The sequence below is a fragment of the Rattus rattus genome, chromosome 2 (assembly GCF_011064425.1).
Source record: "Rattus rattus isolate New Zealand chromosome 2, Rrattus_CSIRO_v1, whole genome shotgun sequence".
Lineage (NCBI taxonomy): Eukaryota > Metazoa > Chordata > Mammalia > Rodentia > Muridae > Rattus > Rattus rattus.
The window spans coordinates 126,762,889-126,783,275 of NC_046155.1; the positions used below are offsets into that span (position 1 = coordinate 126,762,889).

General features: G+C 42.4%; 1 pseudogene; it reads left to right on the forward strand.

Annotated features, from left to right (window-relative positions):
- The first annotated feature begins 982 nt into the window (after window positions 1–982).
- The window catches only part of LOC116893246, a 36,070-nt pseudogene continuing 16,665 nt past the window's right edge, over window positions 983–20,387 (forward strand).

Genomic DNA, 20,387 nt, shown 5'->3' on the forward strand with positions numbered 1-20,387 from the left:
TCTGCAAGAGCACTAAGTGCTCTGAACTATCGAGCCATCTCCCTAGCCCCTCAAGGTGGTTTATATGCAGGCAAAAGATACGGATTTCATGCCATCCTTATACAGTTGGATACTCAGCTTTCCTAGCACCATGCATTTAAGAGGCTGTCTTATTTTCTAGGGTAGGATTTTGACCCATTTGCCAAAACCTGGATGGCTGTAGTGTAGCCACAAGGGTTTATTTCTGAGTCTTCTAATCCATAAAACAAATATTTTTCTTTTTGTTTTTTATTAGGTGGTGGTGTTTGATTTGAGGTTTTGACTTTCGATTTTTTGTTTGTTTGTGTTGTTGTTGTTGTTGTTGTTGTTGTTGTTGTTAATGATCTCTTTATGCAGCACTCCTGGCCTAGAGCTCACTCTACAAACCAGTCTGGCCTCAAACACACAGAGATTCATCTGCTTCTGCCTCCCAAGTGCTGAAATTAAAGGCATGTGACACCAAGCCCAGCCTAAGACAGATTGATTGGGATGAATCAAAATGTAAAACTATGCTATGCTTTGGTTTTACACTGTAACTAGCCTCTAAAAATCTCCCTGTGCCTTTCTGTACAGTATCAAAGAAGAATTCCACAACCATCTGAAAAGACTGGCAAACTGTTTGTCCCTCTTCTGACCACGTATCTCTACAAAACTGGATTTCTTTTTATTCTTGTTTCAAAACAACAAATCACAATAACATATTGAGTGCAAATATGAGAATACAGAAGACATTTGCAGAAAAACATGTCAAGCAAAGCCATGCCTATCTGTACTGTTGTTGTTGTTGTTGTTGTTGTTGTTGTTGAAAGTAGTTATTTTTTTAATTTGTTATTGATGTTGATAACATCAACTCGTCTTAGTTACTTTTCTACTACTATGAAGAGACAATATGTCCAGGACAATTTATAAGAGAAAGCGTTTAACTGGGGCTTTAACAGTTCCAGAGTGTGAATGTAAGGCCGTCATGGGAGCACAGCAGCAGGTGAGCAGACGTGGTGCTGGAGCAGCAGCCCAGTGTTGCCATACTTTTTGGGCTCTTTTGGGGGGTTCTATTAACTACCACCCTTCCAACCCTTACTCCACTCCAATACCTTCCAACCCCCAACACTAGCAGAACAGAAAGAAGGTTAGAGGAGAAAGGGGGCTTAGACCTCTTTGGACTACTTCCTGCTGATTAGTGATGTAGGATTCCTCGAGGCAAGTCCAATCTCTGTTGTCAGGATATCTCCAGTCAGCAATCCAGCAATAGCAAAGGCAGCAGCAGGGGGGAGCAGCAGCCACCACAGGTCCTCTCAGGGATCTTGTATTTATACCCTCTCAAGAATTCCCAGAATCCCAAACATAAACTATCTGCAGCTGGCAAAAATCAAATCCCTCCAAGAGCACAAGACAATCATCATAGTGAGCAGCTGTGGACAATCTGAAGCAGCTCCATATCCCACACCTGGGATTAAAACAAAAGCATATTCATATAACATAAGTGGATTTTTAAAGAAACCTAAATTCTCACTATAGCCGAAAACTTACATCTGATCCACAAGGCAGAGAGAGAGCTGGAATTGTGTGAGCATTTGAAACCTCAGATCCCACTTCCAGGGACACACTTCCTCCAGCAAGACCACACCTCTTGATCCTTCCCAAACAGTTCCACCAACTGGACCAAGCATTCAAACATATGAGCCTATGGGGGCCATTCTCAGATTCAAATTACCACAATGCTATATTGGTACAATGACCTATTTTAATGAGTTAATAAACATTTTAAAGACTTCTGTGTTTTAATTTCTTTTTCTATTTTGCCCCTTTGGTTTGTTGTTGTTCCTTTATTGTTGAGAGTGACATGTTTGTAAGCCAACACTTGGGAGACAAAGGCAGGAGGATCACAAATTTGAGGAGAGCCTGGTCTTCATAGTTAGTTTAAGGTCAGCTTGAACTACTGTATTGGTTACTGTCTTCATTTCTGTGACCAGTTACCTGAAGGAGGAACTCAAAGGAAAGAAGATTTAGTTTGGTAAACTAGAGAGTTTGCAGGCTACAGGCCACTATGAAAGGGAAGTCATGGCGGCTGGCTCTGAGATTGTGGAAAGGGAGCTTGAATTGGCAGTGTTTCTTTAATGGCGCTAACCCTTTAATACTCTCACTGTACCATCAGCAAGTCTCCGTTAACTCCATTCATGTCCATGAAAACTGCATGGTTTTTGAATCTTCCACACTGCTTTTTCCTGGTACTCAATGTAAGCCTTACTCAAAGCAGTCAGCAGCAACTATACTACAGCCAGAATATTGTCATCCTGAAATTCCCTCCACTAATTCAATGAGTTTACTGCCGATGTACTGCTACAATGGGATTAGTCTATTGCTTCTGAATTCATCCTCACTCAAATTCTCAGAACTTGGGCAAAATGAGACAAAATCCTTGTCAGAATTGGATATAAATATCATGTAGTCCAGTTCCCAAGAGAGTCCATATTTCCAGTTGAAATCTCACAGGCATGGCCTCTACTGTCTGCTTTTCTTTTCTGGTCTTCTGAGCTTCCATCAAAGTCACAACCGCAGACTCTTACAAAATCCTCCCATCCATAAACCAGTTCCAAAGGCTTGAGAGACACATAGTCAGGCTTAGTCACACCAGTGAACTGGATTCTTGATGGAGAGAGTGGATTTGCTGTCTCCAACAAGAGTTCTTGTCTTGCCCTCTCCAATGATGAAGTGGACAGATGATAATGAGCAAATAACAGGGAGAACCTTCTTAAACTTTGGATTAGCAGTTGAAATGAGAAAACAAGTCACCACACATAGGAGTGCCAAATAGAACAGTGAGATTTGGACTTAATAGTGACAAGATGCTAGCTGGGAGCTTGCCAACAAGTTTTGGGACATCAAGATTCCTTTAAACCTCTAGAACAACAGGCCTCAAAGGCTGGAGGCATGGGCTCTAAAAACTGGATCACGAAGGCCAAGAAACAGCCATAGGAATGGATTCCCATCTGTAGTAGAAACAGAGTCTTGGAGGCTAAGGTAGGAATAAGTCCCCGCCTTTGGTTGTGTCTTAGGGTTTCACCGCTGTGAACAGGCACCATGACCAACGCAAGTCTTAGAAGGACAACATTTAGTTGGAGATGGATTACAGGTTCAAGGGTTCAGTCCATTATCATCAAGGTAGGAGCATGGCAGTAACCAGGCAGGCATGGTGTGGGAGGAGCTGAAAATTTCTACATCTTTATCTGGAAGCTGCTAGCAGAATATTGGCTTCCGGGCAGCTAGTGCCGCACCTACAACAAAAAGGCCACACCTATTCAAACAGGGCCACAGCTTCTAATAGTCCTGGGCTGAGCATATATAAACCCTCACAGGTTGCAAGTTGAGCAACCTTGGAGGCTGCAGCAATGAAGGAAGCCCCCGTAAGCTCCCTGCATGGGAGAAGCTCACGAGTCTGACTCCCACCAGCCTTGAGGGTAGCTGTCCTTCTCATCCCCCTTTGATGAGGGATCTACCTAAGGGGTCTCACTGTGCAAAGCCTCACACCCTGCTACACAAAGCCATGTGGATCCTAATTACTGAATGTGTGTGCATGGAAATGAGCTATAAAAAGGGACCGGCCTGGGAAGAGCTCTCAAACCTGGAGGGAGAGAGGAAGAAGGCTGAGCTTGCTGTCAGCTGGAAGTCTTCCATTTCCAACTCGGAGGTGGTAAGGAATGAGGTATTCACTCAGCTGTCGACAGAGCTCTGCAGGACAGTCTGAGCCTGGTTGCTGTGGTGACATTCCAATCACCTTTGTACCCAGAGCTGCTACCATGACCTCCTTTGGAGCTGTTCCTGATGCTCTCGCAGCCAGCTTCTATAGGAGAGCATCGCCTATTGATAAGACAATCAGATCTTTGATCTTTGTCGTGGACTGAAGTCTTTTAGCAGCCCCAGCTGCACTCGAGGCTTTTCATATCTGCCCCCATCTAGCTGGGGTCTCATATATCTCTCTTAGTTCCCGTTACGCCAACACCTAGATCACCGAATCGTGGCGGTAGGCTGGTTCCAACAATCCCCACTGCTGGCTCCTGGCACTCAGAGCTTAATCTTCCAGTCGTACTGCCGTCTGGAGCCCCTCTGACCTCTATGGCCAAATCTCAGCATCAGCTAATTACTTTTAAGTCATGGTGACTAGATGTCTGATGGAAACAGCTTAAGGGAGGGGGAGTTTCTTTTGGCTCACTGCCCAGAGTTACCCTTCCTTTGTTTTGAGAAGGCCCGGAGGCAGGAGGCTGAGGCAGCTGGCCACACTGTATCTAGTCAGAAAACAGAAGTGAATAGTGGTGTTCTGCACAACCTGTCCTTTTTCATTCAGTCTCAGGACCAAAGCCACGGAATGGTGCCACCTTCGTTCAGGATTGGTGTTCTCACTTGGTTTAATCCTGTCTGGAAACTCCTCGTGGATGTGTCCAGAAGCTTGCTCCCTGGGTGATTCTAGGCCCTATCAAGTTGATAACTGATATCATCATCATACTTTTGGAGCTAGGCAGCTTATTGGAGCACAGGTAATGTGAAAGCAGCTACGGTGTGGGCAATAACTCAGAAAAGCTATATCCTTGGCAGCCCAGTCCAATGTGCAAGCAGCTTCACATAAGAGTTTTCTCTCCCAGAGGATGCTCATTGCTTTTATAACTCCAAGAATCTTGTAACCTGGGCTTTCTGTGTTTTAGAAGTTTCATGAGCTGCTTAAGGTTTCTAAACCTCCGTCCTTAAAGAGGAACTATTTCAACTCAGAGGACACAGCTGCACAGCACTCCTCCCTTTCTTCGGCCTCTTCTACTCTTCCCACACAACCTTCCATCGAATTCCATGAGCTGTGGAGGAAGTGATGTGGATGTCCGGTCCGGAGTTTTTGGTTGGTTTTTCTCCATTTATGCTGAGTGTTGGGCCATGTTCTATAAGACACTCTGACCAAAAGCTGCCACTTGGAGAACAAAGGGCTTATTTCATCTTATATTTCCAGGTCCTCCACCATGGAGAGAAATCTGAGCAGGAAATCAAGTCAGTCCTATTTTGGGAACCTTCTGAGCCTATTTTCTCCCTCCTGGAAGGAGTGGCTCCTCTTTTTCCATTTGTATTAGTCAGGGTTCTCTAACATAGCAGAACTTATAGAATGAATATTTCTGTACATATGGAAAGAGGATTATTAAGATGACTTACAGGCTACAGTCCAATTAACCCAACAGGGGCTGGCAATGAACAGAAAGTCCAAGAATCCAGAAATCGTTCCATCCATGAGGCTGGATGTCTCAGATGGTCTAGAAGACACTAGAATCCTGATGTCATAGGCTGCAATGCAAGTGAAGGAATGGTCGGGCTAGCAAGGTAAGGGCAAGCAGGAAAAAAGAAAAAGCCTTCTTCTTCCGTGGCCTTACATAGGAGGTGTGACCTGGGATTAAAGGTGTGTCTTCACACCTCAAGATCCAGATTAAAGGTGTGTGTCTTCCCCAAAGTCTGGATCAAAGGTACATATGTGTCTTCCTACTTCAAAGGTCCAGAATAGAAGTGATCCATCCACTTCAAACCAAGCCAAAAAAAAAAAAAAAAAAAACAAAAAAAAAACAAAAAAACTCTCACAGGTGTGAACCCCCCCATTTCTGGATTTAGTTCATTCCAGATGCATTCCAGTTGGCAACCAAGAATAGCTATCACATCCTTGTAGGTTTTTTTTTTTTCTTATATTGAAAATAGATTTGAGGGGCTGGAGAGATGGCTCAGCGGTTAAAGCACTAACTGCTCTTCCAGAGGTCCTGAGTTCAATTCCCAGCAACGGCACAGTATCTCAAAACCATCTATAATGTGATCTGATACCCTCTTCTGACCTGCAGGCATACATGCAGGCAGAACATTATATACATAATAAATAAATAAATAAATAAATAAATAAATAAATAAATAAATAAATCTAAGAAGAAGAGAGAAAGAAAGAAAACCGATTTGAGACTGCCAACAGTTCTGATCAGCCCCTAGCCCAATCATGAAAGAGACTACCACCAGGAGCTGATGGGAGTACGTGCAGAAAGCCAGAGCCAAACATTAAGTCAAGAGAGTGCCAAACTGGAGACCTCCACAGGGTCCCTCCTCTTGGAGCTTGGGAACCCTGTGGAAGAGGGGGAGGAAGAAGTATAGGAGCCAGACAGGTTGAGGATACCAGGAAAACATGGCCCACAGACATCAACTAAGTATATTTCAGCAGGACTCAGAGAGACTCACAGTGCCTACGTGGGTCTGAGCTAGGACCTCCACATATGTTAAGGTTATTAACCTGGTATATTTGTGGGACTCCTAGGAGTGGGAGTGGGGGTGTCTCTGACTCTTGTCTGATCTTGGAACCCTTTTCCTCCTACTGGGTTGCCTTACCCAGATCGATGAGGGTTTGTGCCTTCTCTTATTGTAGCTTGTTTTGCTGTGTTCTGCTCTTTTCTGAAGGAAAACAGAGGAGCAAATCTGGGGGAAAAGGGAGGTGGGGGGTAGGGTGGGGACCGGCAGGAGTATTGGGAGGGACTGGAAAGAGTATAGTGAGGAGAAACTGTACTTGAAATATATATTGAAAAAGTAAATATTTTAAATTGTAAGAAAAGAAGGTAGTTTTCACATAATACATTCTGATCGTGGTTTCTCTTCAATCTACTCCTCCCAGTTCCTCCCCACATCACCTCCTCCAGATCTACCTCCTTTCTGTATCTCGTTAGAAAACAGACAGACCTCTAATGAATATAGCAATATAAAACAAACACTAACAAACCAGATTAGAATAAACAAACAGAAGGAAAAAAATCTCAAGGCACAAGAGACAGATACATGTAAGCGCAGAGACACAGTTGTTTGCATGTTCAGGAACCCAGTAAAAGCACAAAACCAGAAGCCATAATATATACACGAAGGAACTGTACAGAAACAATAGGAGTGAAGAATAAAATAAAGGTAAGAAAATGCCCTGGCATGATACTTTGAGAGAAGGAACTTCCAAAGCTACTGTTGAGTTCATGTCTCAGTTCATTTTCTTCTACTGCTGGGCAGGCAGCCTACACTTAAGAACTAAGCATTCGTTCGCATGTGGTTATCAATTGAAGATAGATTCTGGGTTAGGGATGGGGGCGTGTGCCCACTTTCAGTTCCAGAGCCCCGACTGGTACAGACCCAAGTAGGCCCTGTGCATGCTGCCTCATGTGTACCTTGGTCCCCTCACGCTCTGTTTAGAAGGCTTTGTGTGCTGTGTCCTCCATTCCCCTGCCCTCTTCTGCCTCTTACAAAATCAGTCTCCTCTTCGGCATAGCTCCCTAAGCCCTGAGAAGAGCTGTTTGACATCCCATCTAGGGCTGAGCATTCTGAGCTCCTTCTCTGCATACTGTCTGGCAGGTGACTTCAACATGTTCAATGAAGTGTGTGGGTGTTGTCTTTAGCAATAGGGCCTGGCTGTTGATTTGTGGAGAGCAAACTGACAGCCTTGCCAACAGCCTGGTTGCATGAAAGTTCCCATGGGATCCCTTTGGATAACAACCCAACTAGATGTAACCCATTCCTGGTACTAGAAGACTCGTTTGTTGAAAAAAGATGTCCAGTAGGGACTCTGTCTCTCCTGTTATTTGGAAATTTCATTTAGATCACCTTCATATATGTATATGTTTTAGAAAGCTTCTACTGTGTTAGGCTTCCATACTACCCCTCAAATGGCCCTTAATTTTAGCTGTCTCTCTCTTTTTTTTAATTTGTTTTTTGTGTGTAGGTACACTGTTGCTGTCTTCAGACACACCAGAAGAGGGCATCAGATCTCATTACAGATGGTTGTGAGCCACCATGTGTTTGCTGGGAATTGAACTCAGGACCTCTGGAAGAGCAGCCAGTGTTCTTAATCGCTGAGCCATCTCTCCAACTGTAGCTGTCTCTTTTCATATTCCCTCCCTCGTCCCCCTCTTGCCTCCCCCTCCTTGTTTGATCTGGCCATTCAAGTCCCTCCCCATACCCCCATCCAACCATAACTATCCTATTTCCCCTTCCTAGGGAGATCTCTGCCTCCCCACTAGTCCCTTAATCTCTACATAACCTCTATGGTTCTACCAATTGCAGCTTACTTATTAATGACTTAACAGATAATATCCACATATAAGCAAACACATATCATATTTGTCTTTTTGGATCTGGGTTACCTTGCTCAGGTCCCATTCATTTACCTGTGGATTTCATGATTTCGTTTTTAATGGCTGAGTAATATTCCATTAGGTAAGTGTACCACGTTTTCTTTACACATTCTTCCGTTGACAGACATCTGGGTTGTTTCCGATTTCTGCCTATTGTGAACAGATCAGCAGTGAACGTGGTGAGGCAGGTGTCTCTGTAGTAGGATGAAGCATCCTTAGGGTATATGTTTAAGAGTGGTATAGCTGGATCTTGATGTAGATTAATTCCCGTCTTCCTGAAGAGCTGCCACACTGATTTCCATAATGGTTGTACAAGCTAGCACTCCCACTGTCGCATGCCAATGTCCCGCCAGCAAGAGCGGCGACGCGGCAACAGGATTCTTCTGCGAACAAGCCTTTACTGTGTTACAGCTCTTCTTAGTGTTACAGCTCTTCTTAGTGTTACAGCTCTTGAACAGGGACCCCGAGCAGCAAAAATCGCCGGCTTATATATAGACAACAGTATGCTAATTATCTCAGGGATTGGTGGGGCTTGGATCACCCCACTACTTGTCCTCCAGGGATTGGCAGAGAATGAATCACCTCATTAGCATATTAACGGTCAACTGACACCTGGTGCATAAACCGCACATGTGCAGTACCGCTGTTCACCACTAGAGGGAGCCCTAGCAAGGGGAAAAGCCTGCACATGCGCAGTGAGTCGTTTATATCCAGACAAGGCTGGATGTCGGCGCCATCTTTGTTTTGCCGCGCCGCTCTCTACATCTCCCCCTTTTTTGTTTAATAAAATGACTGGTCTAGATCTGGGTGTCACATCAATCTTGTCATTGCTCCTGTCTTAGGTCGTTCTCATCCAAACTCGGCCTTACCGTCATAGAGTTACCCTATCGCCACGGGCCTCGTGGTCTTAGGTTGGTCCAGTTCGAGGAAAGTTGCCCGTCCCTGATACAATGACTCCACATGACTGTGACAAAAAAAAATGATCTAGGCGAACTCTTGATCTTTCAAAGAGGCCAGCCATATGTTGGGAGAAGCACCCTTTTAATGGTGGTCATAGCCTGGTAAACAACCACTTTGTGTCTGCATGTTCTCTTTTAAACGGCCAATAAGCCAGAGACCTACTCCGAACCCAGGAGGACAATAGCTCCCGGGACAAACATGCCCGCCCACTCCTTAACAAGGGAGAAAGCATTCGTAATCCATGAGGTAAAGTCTTCAAGTGTGATGGGGTCCAGCCTAGTGCTGTTGAGGACAGCAATCTGCATCAGCAATTGTCTTGATAGTTGCTCTGCTTTCATGGACCAGTTTCCTTTCAGATAATTCGAGATTTCTTTGCTCTGTTGAAAATGCTGAGAAAAGTTAGCTCGCAAAGGAATAATGCATAAACCTCTAAGGGAGGAAACACAAGACAGCTGTGTCATATGATACAGTGCTTCAATTTGTTCTTGAACTAAATCTATCCTTTGATTGGCTAATAGAAGGCCAGATGCCAAATGGGTATTAAATTCTTCTTGTATCTCTAGCGCCACTGCAGTTCTTTCTACAATCTGATTGACAGTCTCAGCCGTCTGTATTTGATTGGTCATAGCGATTGCAGCTGTGGTAGCTGCGGCAGCAGACAGCACAATGGCTGAAATTATGACTGCCGTAATTCCAAAATCTCTTTTGGCTCTCAGCAAATTAAGAATAGGAAAGCTATCTGGGTTTGCCTCCACTGGGATTGGCACAAAGGAGGGAATCTTAACCATCACTGCGGTGTCATTGGTGCCATCCCAGCATTCAGCTAAATAGCAGACTACATCAAAGCTATTACAATTTAAAGCACCACTGCTTACATTAGTGCTTATCAGAAAAAAGGTGATCTAGCACATACTGAAGTACTAGTGGTACTAGTACAGTATTATTTACCAAGAGGTTATTATATTGAATATTGATCAACCTGGTATCACCTTTTTCTGGTAGCTGAAACATTATACAGCACGAAGTTCTCTCCCATCAACCTAGCAAAGGGGGTCAGGGATGTATATGACCCTTGCTCATTGGACAGCACCATTGAAACCAAAGGCCAGAGATTATGCTTGCTAGTCTTATTCTCAAAACAGTAGAATTGCTATGAACTGGCATGGGTACTGGCCAGGATCTGGCAATAGCCTACAGGGTGAGCAAATTAACCTGTATTACCATTCCCAGTAGTAATAGTAGGGTTCGTAGTCTCATCTTCAGGAAGAGCAGAAGGCAATTTTTTCGAGTCAAACGCTCAGGTACCCAAATTGGATTTTCTTGATTCTGTGGAAAACACAAATCGCCTCCCCTAGATCTCAAATCACAGGATCTGGGCCACGCCATTCATCAGTTAAGACATCCTTCACTTTACTTCTGCATTGTAGGGTAGTAGTAGCATGGCAATCCACAGCAGAGTGGCCATGCATCCAGAATTAAGAAATTTAGAGTAAAAAGAGCTAAAAGTTGTTCTTTTGGTGTTCGGGCTGCGGGCAATTCCCCCCTTTTTGTTTTTGTATAAGCTCTTTTAAGGTACGATGTACTCTTTCCACAATTCCTTGACCTTGGGGATTGTATGGTAAGCCTGTAGTATGACCGACCTGTATTGTCTGGCAAAATGCCTGAAAGGACTTTGCAGTGTAGGCAGGCCCGTTGTCTGTCTTGAGACTATCAGGCTTTCCCCCAGGCTGCCCACGCCTCTAAGCAATGACTAATGGCATTATGATCCTTTTCACCAGTCATCAGAGTAGCATGTATAATACTGGAACAGGTATCAACAGAAACATGAGCATATTTTAAATTTCCAAATTGAGATATGTGCGTGACATCCATCTGCCAAAGTTTTAGCGGGATCAGACCACAAGGGTTAATCCCCACATGAGGAGGGTGGTGAAATTGAATACAATTTTGGCAACGTAACACCACATCACGAGCTGCAGCTCTAGAGATTTTAAATTTTTGTTGAAGAGTAAAGGCAGGTACATGAAACTTTTGATGAAATTCTCTAGCAAGATCAACCGGAGCAGCATGAAAAATAAACTCTCTACGAGTGCTAGTATCCACCAGAGTGTCATTACTGGTCATGGGACCAGGCAAATTAGTATGAGCTCGAATATGTTGTATGAAAAATTTATTTTTTCTGGCCCAAATCAAATTTTGTAATTCTAAAAGAATTTGACATACAGTACTAGTCGACCGAATTGGCCCTGCAATTTCAAGTGAGCGCACCGCATTAACTACATAAAAAATCATGAAATCTTTTGAAAACTTCCAATACAATTTTACATTCTGTAATTTGGGGGGTACCTGGACTGTATTGAATTAATACTGGTTCTTGAGAATCAACCATATAGGCACCTACACCTGTTTTGGAGCCATCTGTATAAATATCTAACGCTCCAGACAAAGGCTCTGAGGCAGTGATCTTAGGAAAGATCACTGGATGTTCAGTAAAAAAAATTGTAGCAAAGGATCCTTAGGATAATGATTGTCAAACTCTCCATCAAAACTACAGCGTAATATGGCCCAATCATCTATCAAGGTACACAATGTTTCTATCTGAGCTGTTGTATATGGTATAATAATTTTCTTGGGTAAAATACCAAAATGCTGAATACAAGATTTAACGCCTAACACAGCAAGCTGTGCAGAAGGATAATATTCAAGGGTCTTATTTGGAGAAGTATGGGGATAAATCCAAAGAAGTGGACCTTGTTGCTATAGCACTCCTGTAGGCTGACAAAAGGTTCTTAGTATACACAAAAGGAGATCTTCCTTTTCCTTGTACCTTCTTAGCATTGTCTTTTCTAATCTTTCTTCTACTTTCCTCAAGGATAATCATGCTTCCTTGGTTAAAACAGGGGGTGAAGTAAGCTGAGAATCCCCTTTCAGGATCTCATAAAGTGGTTGTAAATCTACATTGGGCATTTTAATATAGGGTCGAATCCAATTTATGCTTCCTAGTAATTTTTGAAAATCATTTAATGTTTTTAAATGATCTTTTCGTAATTCAATTTTTTGAGGGGAAATACTATGAGGAGTGATTTTAGTTCCTAAATATTCTCCCATTTGGCCCATTTGAACCTTTTCAGGTGCTATGAACAATTGATTGTTTTCAAGCATCTTAACCACTTTTGCATAGGCCGCTTCTAGGGTGCCACAATCTTCATATCTCTCCTTCTCACACTGAGCAGCCTCTTACTCGAGATCAGCCTCATCATCCCAAAATCCAGTCTCCAAAACACCGAGTCTATCCTTCATGCTACAAGGTTTGACTGCCAATTCCTACATATGAACACATGATGGTGCGGTCTCCAATACCTCAACAAAGAGACATTGCCTTAAAATCTTAGAAGCCTGGTTTCTAGGATCATCCCAATTTAGACCTGTTTCCGTAGATTGGCTCATGCCACATGTTGTCTAGAATGACTCTATCCAAATTTACCAGTTTTATGTCAACTTTCTGTTACCAATGTTACATTTTTTTTAAACCATATCCAATAACTTAAAAGCCAATAGTCCATAACCAAGGCATGCAGAGAATATTCATACATTTAAAACCAATCAGAAACAAAATCTAAGTGGCTACACATGTCTTTAATATTTAAATCAATCACCATTTTTACTTTTTCTAGCTGTAGTTTTAAGAGAAACACCTTGTCACCGGTTGAGTCCAATAATCACAGTCAAAAGATTTTTCTAAGAGAGACAGCGATCAGTTCTTTACCTTAGAAGCTGGTGTCTTTAGGATCGGCTAGTGTAAACATTTAGCCAGCCCCCTGGGGAGCTTGCCCAGCCTATTTAGGCTTCTAGCTACAGATGCAGGCTCCAAAAGCCAATTGAAACATTTTATTTATTTGTTCCTTTCTTGAAAGGAGTTAAAGCTACATCAATGGGTGAATCAGCCAGCATTTAAAGTTTTAACCTTTTCTTTTAAACATGAAACACAAAACATTCAAGCAACGAGAAGCAAAACCCAGACATAAATTGACATACATGGACAGCTTGGTGCACCAAGGACAGACAATAGACACAGAGGAAAAGAACTAGATGGTGTTCCACCAAAGTGACCCAGACATCCTGCCTAAAGAACCCAGAACCAGAGATAAGCATTTCTCCAATAGGAGCCAGCAAGGAGGCAAGACGTCTCCCACCTCCTTCTGTTCCCAGGAGAGCTCCAAAAAATTTAAGCTCATTTCCTTCTTTTGCCAAAGCATCTGTGGAGAGTTCGGGAGGACTGTTTTCTCAACCCCATTCTTTCTCTTGTCCAGGGTGTAAACTGTCTCTAGTCAGGGTCCAAAGACTAAAAGTATCTATGAGAATCGACTTTGCTTCTCTAGATTTTAACATAACTCTAAAAGAACACATACACAAAAACATTTTACCATTATTACCTTGACCACTACCACTACCCCAAATCTTTATCTTTGTACATGCTTCCAATTTCTGTGATCCTTCTGAATTCTGCTTACTGGGGCCTTTAAAATCTGTATCCACCACCTGAGTTCCCATTCGAGGGGTCAATATGAGTCTGGTGGTGGAACTGAGGTCGAGTCCTGCGCTTCCCTTTGTTGCTCTGCGGGAGGCCCGGGACCCGATGGTTCTACCTTTACTTTCACTTTCTCTAAGCTGTCAGTGATGCTTTCTAGATTGTCTGACATTTCTAAGGTCAAGGCTTTTAAAGAAGAATATATCTTATTTGTTTCCTGGTCCTGATTATCCTCTTTTTTTATCTCTGCCTTCTTTCTGTTCCTTTTATCTCCTTTTCTTTTCTTTTTTTCTTTCGAGACCTTTTCTCCCTCTGACATACTTTGTTGCTCTGCAAGGACCCTCTGACCTGTCCTAACGGCTCTAACGGCTTCCTCACATCGTTTATTCTCCAAGCAGGCAGGGACCATTCCCCAAAGAGGTTTTGGTCCGGGCTTAAGCTTGCCGTCTGTGGCTTCTCTATCCCACACAAAGAAAAAAAGAAACAAAATTACCAGCCTTGCCCACAAAGGATCCATAACTTTAGGTTTCTTCACAGTGGCTCTCCACCTAGGCCCATATCTTTCTTCCTCATATATGGCTGCCTCTTCCTCTAATTCCTCCTCCTCTGACTCTGACAACTCTTGCTCAGAGTCACTGCCAGCCAATTCTAAGGCTTCTAATTTTTTTAATGGATACAAAATATCCTCTCCGGATGACTTGTACTTCGTCCTCCGGGGCATACCTATTTTTTCCTTCTGCAGCGTTTCTTCCGCCTTTTGTATCTCTTTCACTTTTGTTTTAGTAACCTTTTTTTTTTTTGCGCTCCTAGCTCGTTTCTGACATGCTCTCTTAAATCCAAAAAGGCATGCCTCTCGGGAAGCCTAATTTCTCATTCTGCTCCGTTTCTGACATGCTCTTCCAAAAAGGGCATGCCTCTCGAAGCTTACCTTTTAATTTACCTTCTCGCAGTTCTGAATCCTCTTCAGCACACTGAAGGGTCACCTCGGCACCGGCGATGTTGGTTCCCGGGTATCGGCACCACTTGTTGCGCGCCCAATGTCCCGCCAGCAAGAACGACACGCGGAACAGGATTCTTCTGCGAACAAGCCATTACTGTGTTACAGCTCTTCTTAGTGTTACAGCTCTTCTTAGTTTTACAGCTCTCTTGAACAGGGACCACGCGCTACAAATTCGCTCGCCTTATATACGCAACAGTATGATAATTATCTCTCAGGGATTGGTGGGGCACGGATCACCCCACTACTTGTCCTCCAGGGATTGGCAGAGAATGAATCACCTCATTAGCATATTAATGGTCAACTGACACCTGGTGCATAAACCACACATGTGCAGTACCGCTGTTCACCACTAGAGGGAGCCCTAGCAAGGGGAAAAGCCTGCACATGCGCAGTGAGTCGTTTATATCCAGACAAGGCTGGATGTCGGCGCCATCTTTGTTTTGCCGCGCCGCTCTCTACACTCCCACCAGCAATGGATGAGTGGTCTCCTGGCTTCACATCCTCTCCAGCATGAGCTGTCACTTGTGTAATTGATCTTAGTCATTCCAATGGGCGTAAGATGAAATCTCAAAGTATTTTGTCTTTCTCTGATAACTAAGGATGTTGACCACAGTTTCTCAGCCGTTTGAGATCCTCTTCTGAGAATTCTCTTTAGATCTGTTCAGATCTCTTGTGTTATTACTCTAGATAAGACTTCAAGTGCTATATTGAGTAAATATGGGCAGAGGACTACCTTGTCTTGTTCCTGATTTTAGTGGGATTGCTTTGAGCTACTCTACATTTAAGTAGATATCGTCTATGTGTTTGCTGAAAACTGCCTTTATTATGTTGAAGTACATCCCTTATAACCCTGATCTCTCCAGGACTTTGATCATGAAAAGTGTGAAATTTCATCAAAGGACTTTTCTATATCCAAAGATATGATCATGTGGTTTTTTTGTCTTTCAGTTTGTTTATATTTATATTTATTATTGATTTATATATATTGAATCCCTACATCTCTGGAATGAAGCTTACTTGATCACAGGAGATGATCTTCTTGATGTGTTCTTGGATTTGGGTTGCAGGTATTTTATTGAGGCTTTTTGCATCTATGTTTATAAGGGAAATTGGTCTGTAATTCTCTTTCTTTGTTTAATCTTTATGTGGCTTGGGAGTCAGAGTAACTGTGGCTTGTAAAATGTATTGGTCAATATTCCTTCTGTTTCTATTTTGTGGAATAATTTGAGAAGTATTGGCATTAATTCTCCTTTGAAACTCTAGTAAATTCTGTTGTAAAACCATATGACCTGGCTCTTTGGTTGGTAAACTTTTTTTTTAAGATATATTTCTTTACTTACAATTCAAATGTTATTCCCTTTCCAGGTTTCCTGTCCATAAGTCCCCATCCTCTCCCCCTCCCCCATGTGGGTATTCTCCCCATTCATCCTCCTTACTGCCCCCCATATTCCCCTGCACTAGGGGTCCAACCTTGGCAGGACCAAGGGCTTCCCCTTCCGCTGGTGCCCCAACAAGGCTATTCTCTGCTATATATGCAGTTGAAGCTCTGGGTCAGTCCATGTATGGTCTTTCGGTAGTAGTTTAGTCCCTGGCAGCTCTGGTTGGTTGGCATTGTTGCTCTTATGGGGTTGCAAGCTCCTTCAACTCTTTCAATCCTTCCTCTAATTCCCCCCAAGGGGGTCCTATTCTAAGTTCAGTGGCTTGCTGCTAGCATTGACCTCTGTATTTGACGTGCTCTGGATGTGTCTCTCAGGAGAGATCTATATCCAGTCCCTTTCAGCATGCGTTTTTTTAGCTTCATCAATCTTATCTAGTTTTGGTGGCTGTATATATATGGGCCACATGTGGGTCAGGCTCTGAATGGCCATTCCTTGAGTCGCTGCTCTAAACTTTGCTTCCATATCCCCTCCTGTGGATATTTTTCCCCCTTTAAGAAGGAGTGGGAGCATCCACATTTTAGTCATCCTTCTTCTTGAGCTTCCTGTGGTCTGTGGATTGCATCTTAGGTAATTTAAGCATTTGGGCTAATATCCATTTATCAATGAGTGCATACCAAGTGTGTTTTTCTGTGATTCGGTTACCTCACTCAGGATGATATAGATGTCTCCTGAGAGACACATCCAGAGCATGTCAAATACAAAGGTGATTACCAGTGAACTGAGAATGGGACCCCTGTTGGAGGAATTATAGAAAGGATTGAAAGAGCTGAGGGGGCTTGAGACCCCATAAGAACAACAATGCCAACCAACCAGAGCTTCCAGGGACTAAACCGCTACCGAAAGACTATACATGGACTGACCCAGGGCTCCAACTGCATATGTTGGGGCACCAGTGGAAAGGGAAGCCCTTGGTATGCCAAGGTTGGACCCCCCAGTCCAAGGGAATACAGGGGGTGGGGGGTAGTAAGGGGGATGGATGGGGGAAATACATGTTTTTTTTAATTATGTCCTTATGGTTCTCTGGATTTCCTTGGTGTCTGTTGCTACGTACCCCCTTTCAGCTGTAAGTTTGTTAATTTGGATTTTCTACCTCCACCTTTTACTTAATTTGACTAAGGGTTTATCAGTCTTACGATTTTCTCAAAGAACTAACTCTGTTTCATTCGGTTCTTTGTATTGTTTTGATTGCTTGCTTGCTTGTTTCTAGTTTATTGATCTCAGCCCTGGGTTTGGTTATTTCTTGCCATCTAATCCTGAATGTGATTTCTTCTTTTTGTTCTAGAGCAGTGGTTCTCAATTCATGGGTCACAACCCCTTTAGGGGGTCAAATAACCCTTTCACACTAATGGTCACCTAAGACCATTGGGAAACACAGATATTCACCATTCATAAGAATAGCAAAATTAGTTATGAAGTAGTAATGAAAATAATCTTATGGTTGGGGTCACCACAACATGAGGAACTGCATTAAAGGGTCACAGCGTTAGGAAGGTTGATAGCCATTGTTCTAGAGCTTTCAGGTGTGCTGTTAAATTACAGGAATGAGGTCACTCCCATTTTTTCATGTAGCTAATTAGTGCTATGAACCTGCTCTTATGACCACCGTCATTGTGTCCCGTAAGTTTGAACATGTGTTTTCACTTTTCATTCAACTCTAGAAAGTTTTTCATTTCTTTCTTAACTTCTGCCTTGACCCATTTTTCACTCTGTGGTAAGCTGTTCAGTCTTCGTGTGTTCGTAAGCTTTCTGTTGTTTCTGTTGTCGTTGTTATATCCCTTTGGTAGTCAGATAGGATGCATGCAGGGTATTGTTTCTGCTTTCTGGTATTTGTGAAGTCTTGCTTTGTATCCCCAAAATGTGGTCAGTTTTAGAGAACATTCCATGAGCCACTAAGAAGAAAACATATTCTTTTGTTTGGGTGAAATGTTCTACAAATATGTTAGCTCCATTTGGTTTATGATGTCAGTTAGCTCCAGGATTTCTCTGTTGAGTTTTTGTCTGGACGACCTGCTCATTGGTGAAAGTGGGGTAGTGAAGTCACCCACTATCACTGTGTGATAGTAAATATATAGTTTATTTTATCAATTAAATTAATGTATTATTTATTAAATATGTTACATTAGCATTTAATTTAAGTTGTGCTTCTTTTATTTTTCTGAAGTACTTCTTTTATGAACTTAGATGCCCTTGTACTTGGAGCATAGATGTTCACAATTGCAATGTCCTTTTGATGGATTTTCCCTTTGATGAGCATGTACCCTCCTTCCTTATCACTTCTGATTAGCTTCAGCTTAAAGTTTTTTTTATCAGATATTAAAATGACTCCACTAGCTTGCTTCTTGGGCCCAATGGCTTGGAATATCTTTTTCCATCCTTTTACCCTGAGGTGATGTCTGTATTAAGACATGTTACTTGGGGCTTGGGGATTTGCTCAGTGGTAGAGCGCTTGCCTAGGAAGCGCAAGGTCCTGGGTTCGGTCCCCAGCCCCGAAAAAAAAAAAAAAAAAAAAAAGATATGTTACTTGGATGCAGCACAACGATGGATTCTGCTTTCACATCCATTCTGTTAGTCCATGTCTTTTTAATGGGGAATTGAGACCTTTGATGTTAAGAGTTATCAATGAGCAGCGTTTGTTGATTCCGGTTGTTGTAGGGTGTGTGTGTGTGTGTGTGTGTGTGTGTGTGTGTGTTTCCCCTTCTTTGATTTGTTGGTCTGAGATTATTCCTTGTGGGGTTTTTGTGTGTATAGTTTTCCCCTTCAAGTTGAAGTTTTCCTTCTAGTGCCTTCTGTAAAACTGGATTTGTTGATTGATAGTGCTTAAATTTGGTTTTATCATGGAACATGATTCTTTCTCTACTGATTGTAATTGAAAGTTTTTCTGAGTACAGCAGTCTGGACCATCATCTGTGGTCTCTTAGAGTTTGTAGGACATCTATTTAGATCTTTCTGCCTTTTAGAATCTCCACAAGGTCAGTTTTTATTCTAAAGGATCAGCCTTTATATGCTACTTGGTCTTTTCTCCTTGCAGCTTTCAATGTTCTTTCTTTGTTCTGTACGTTCAGCACTTTCACTATTATGTGCCAAGGAAACTTTCTTTTCTGGGCCAGTCTGTTTGGTGTTCTGTATGCTTTTCGTACCTTGATAGGTATCTCCTTCATGTTAGGAAATTTTCTTCTATTATTTCTATTGCAAATAATTTCTGTGCCTTTGACCTGTTTCTTTGGTTTCTTCTCCTCTCTCTTTTCCTATTATTCTTAGATTTGATCTTCTCATAGTGTCCCAGATTTCCTGGCTGTTTTGTGCCAGGACTTTTTTTAGAGTTAACATTTCCTTGACCAGTGTATCCATTTTTTCTACTGTATCTTCAATGCATGAGATTCTTTCTTCTATCTCTTATATTCTGTTGGTGAAGCTGACCTCTGAGGTTCCTGTTCAAGTTCTTAATTTTTTTATTTCCAGATTTGCCTCAGTCTGGGTTTTCCTTATGGATTCCTATTCCATGTTCATGTCTTGAACTGTTTTATTCATTTCCTTACATTGTTTGTGTTTTCATAGATTTATTTAATGGACTTATTCATTTCTTCTTTAAATACCTCTAATATTCATGAAGACTATTTTAAGGTCCTTCTCTTCTGCTTCAGCTAGGTCTCCTTGCTGGGCTCTAGTAGAGACCTGTGGAGGTCTTGGCAAATGCCAGGGCCAGCAAAGTAACAATTCCTGTGAATCAAGAAGGAAATCCAGTTCAACACAGATCAATAGCTTGTGTTGGTTCGAACTTCTAGACTCTGACACTGGACAGTTTATGTTTGGCATGTTTAAATAATTTGGAGAAGAGGTTTCCTGGTATAAATTAATTGAATATGCACAACGAGACATAATTACATCAAAATTCTTCTCAACGTACATGTCACTTCTTCCAAGAAGATGAATTCTAAATATAGGCTACATGTGTTATCTTCAAGGAGGATCTGGTGTGGTATCATCATACAGATAGCACAGAAGTCACCTAGGCTATTAACTACCTCTGTTCCCAACCTTCTGAGTGGAAAACCGGCTACACATCTCTTCCTTTAAAGAGTCATCCCTATATGTTTAAAATTCTTGATTTCCCTACTGTTCTCTGTGAGAGCAAGAACCTTTGTGTTCCCAACAGAGACATATCGTTCTGGCTATATTTGTGGTTTTTTCATTGGCATCTAGGCATTTGGGTTTGGGGAGATTATAATTCTGAGTGCTGATATCTGGTCTTGTCTTTGTTAAGTAGGTGTTTTGTTCCTTGG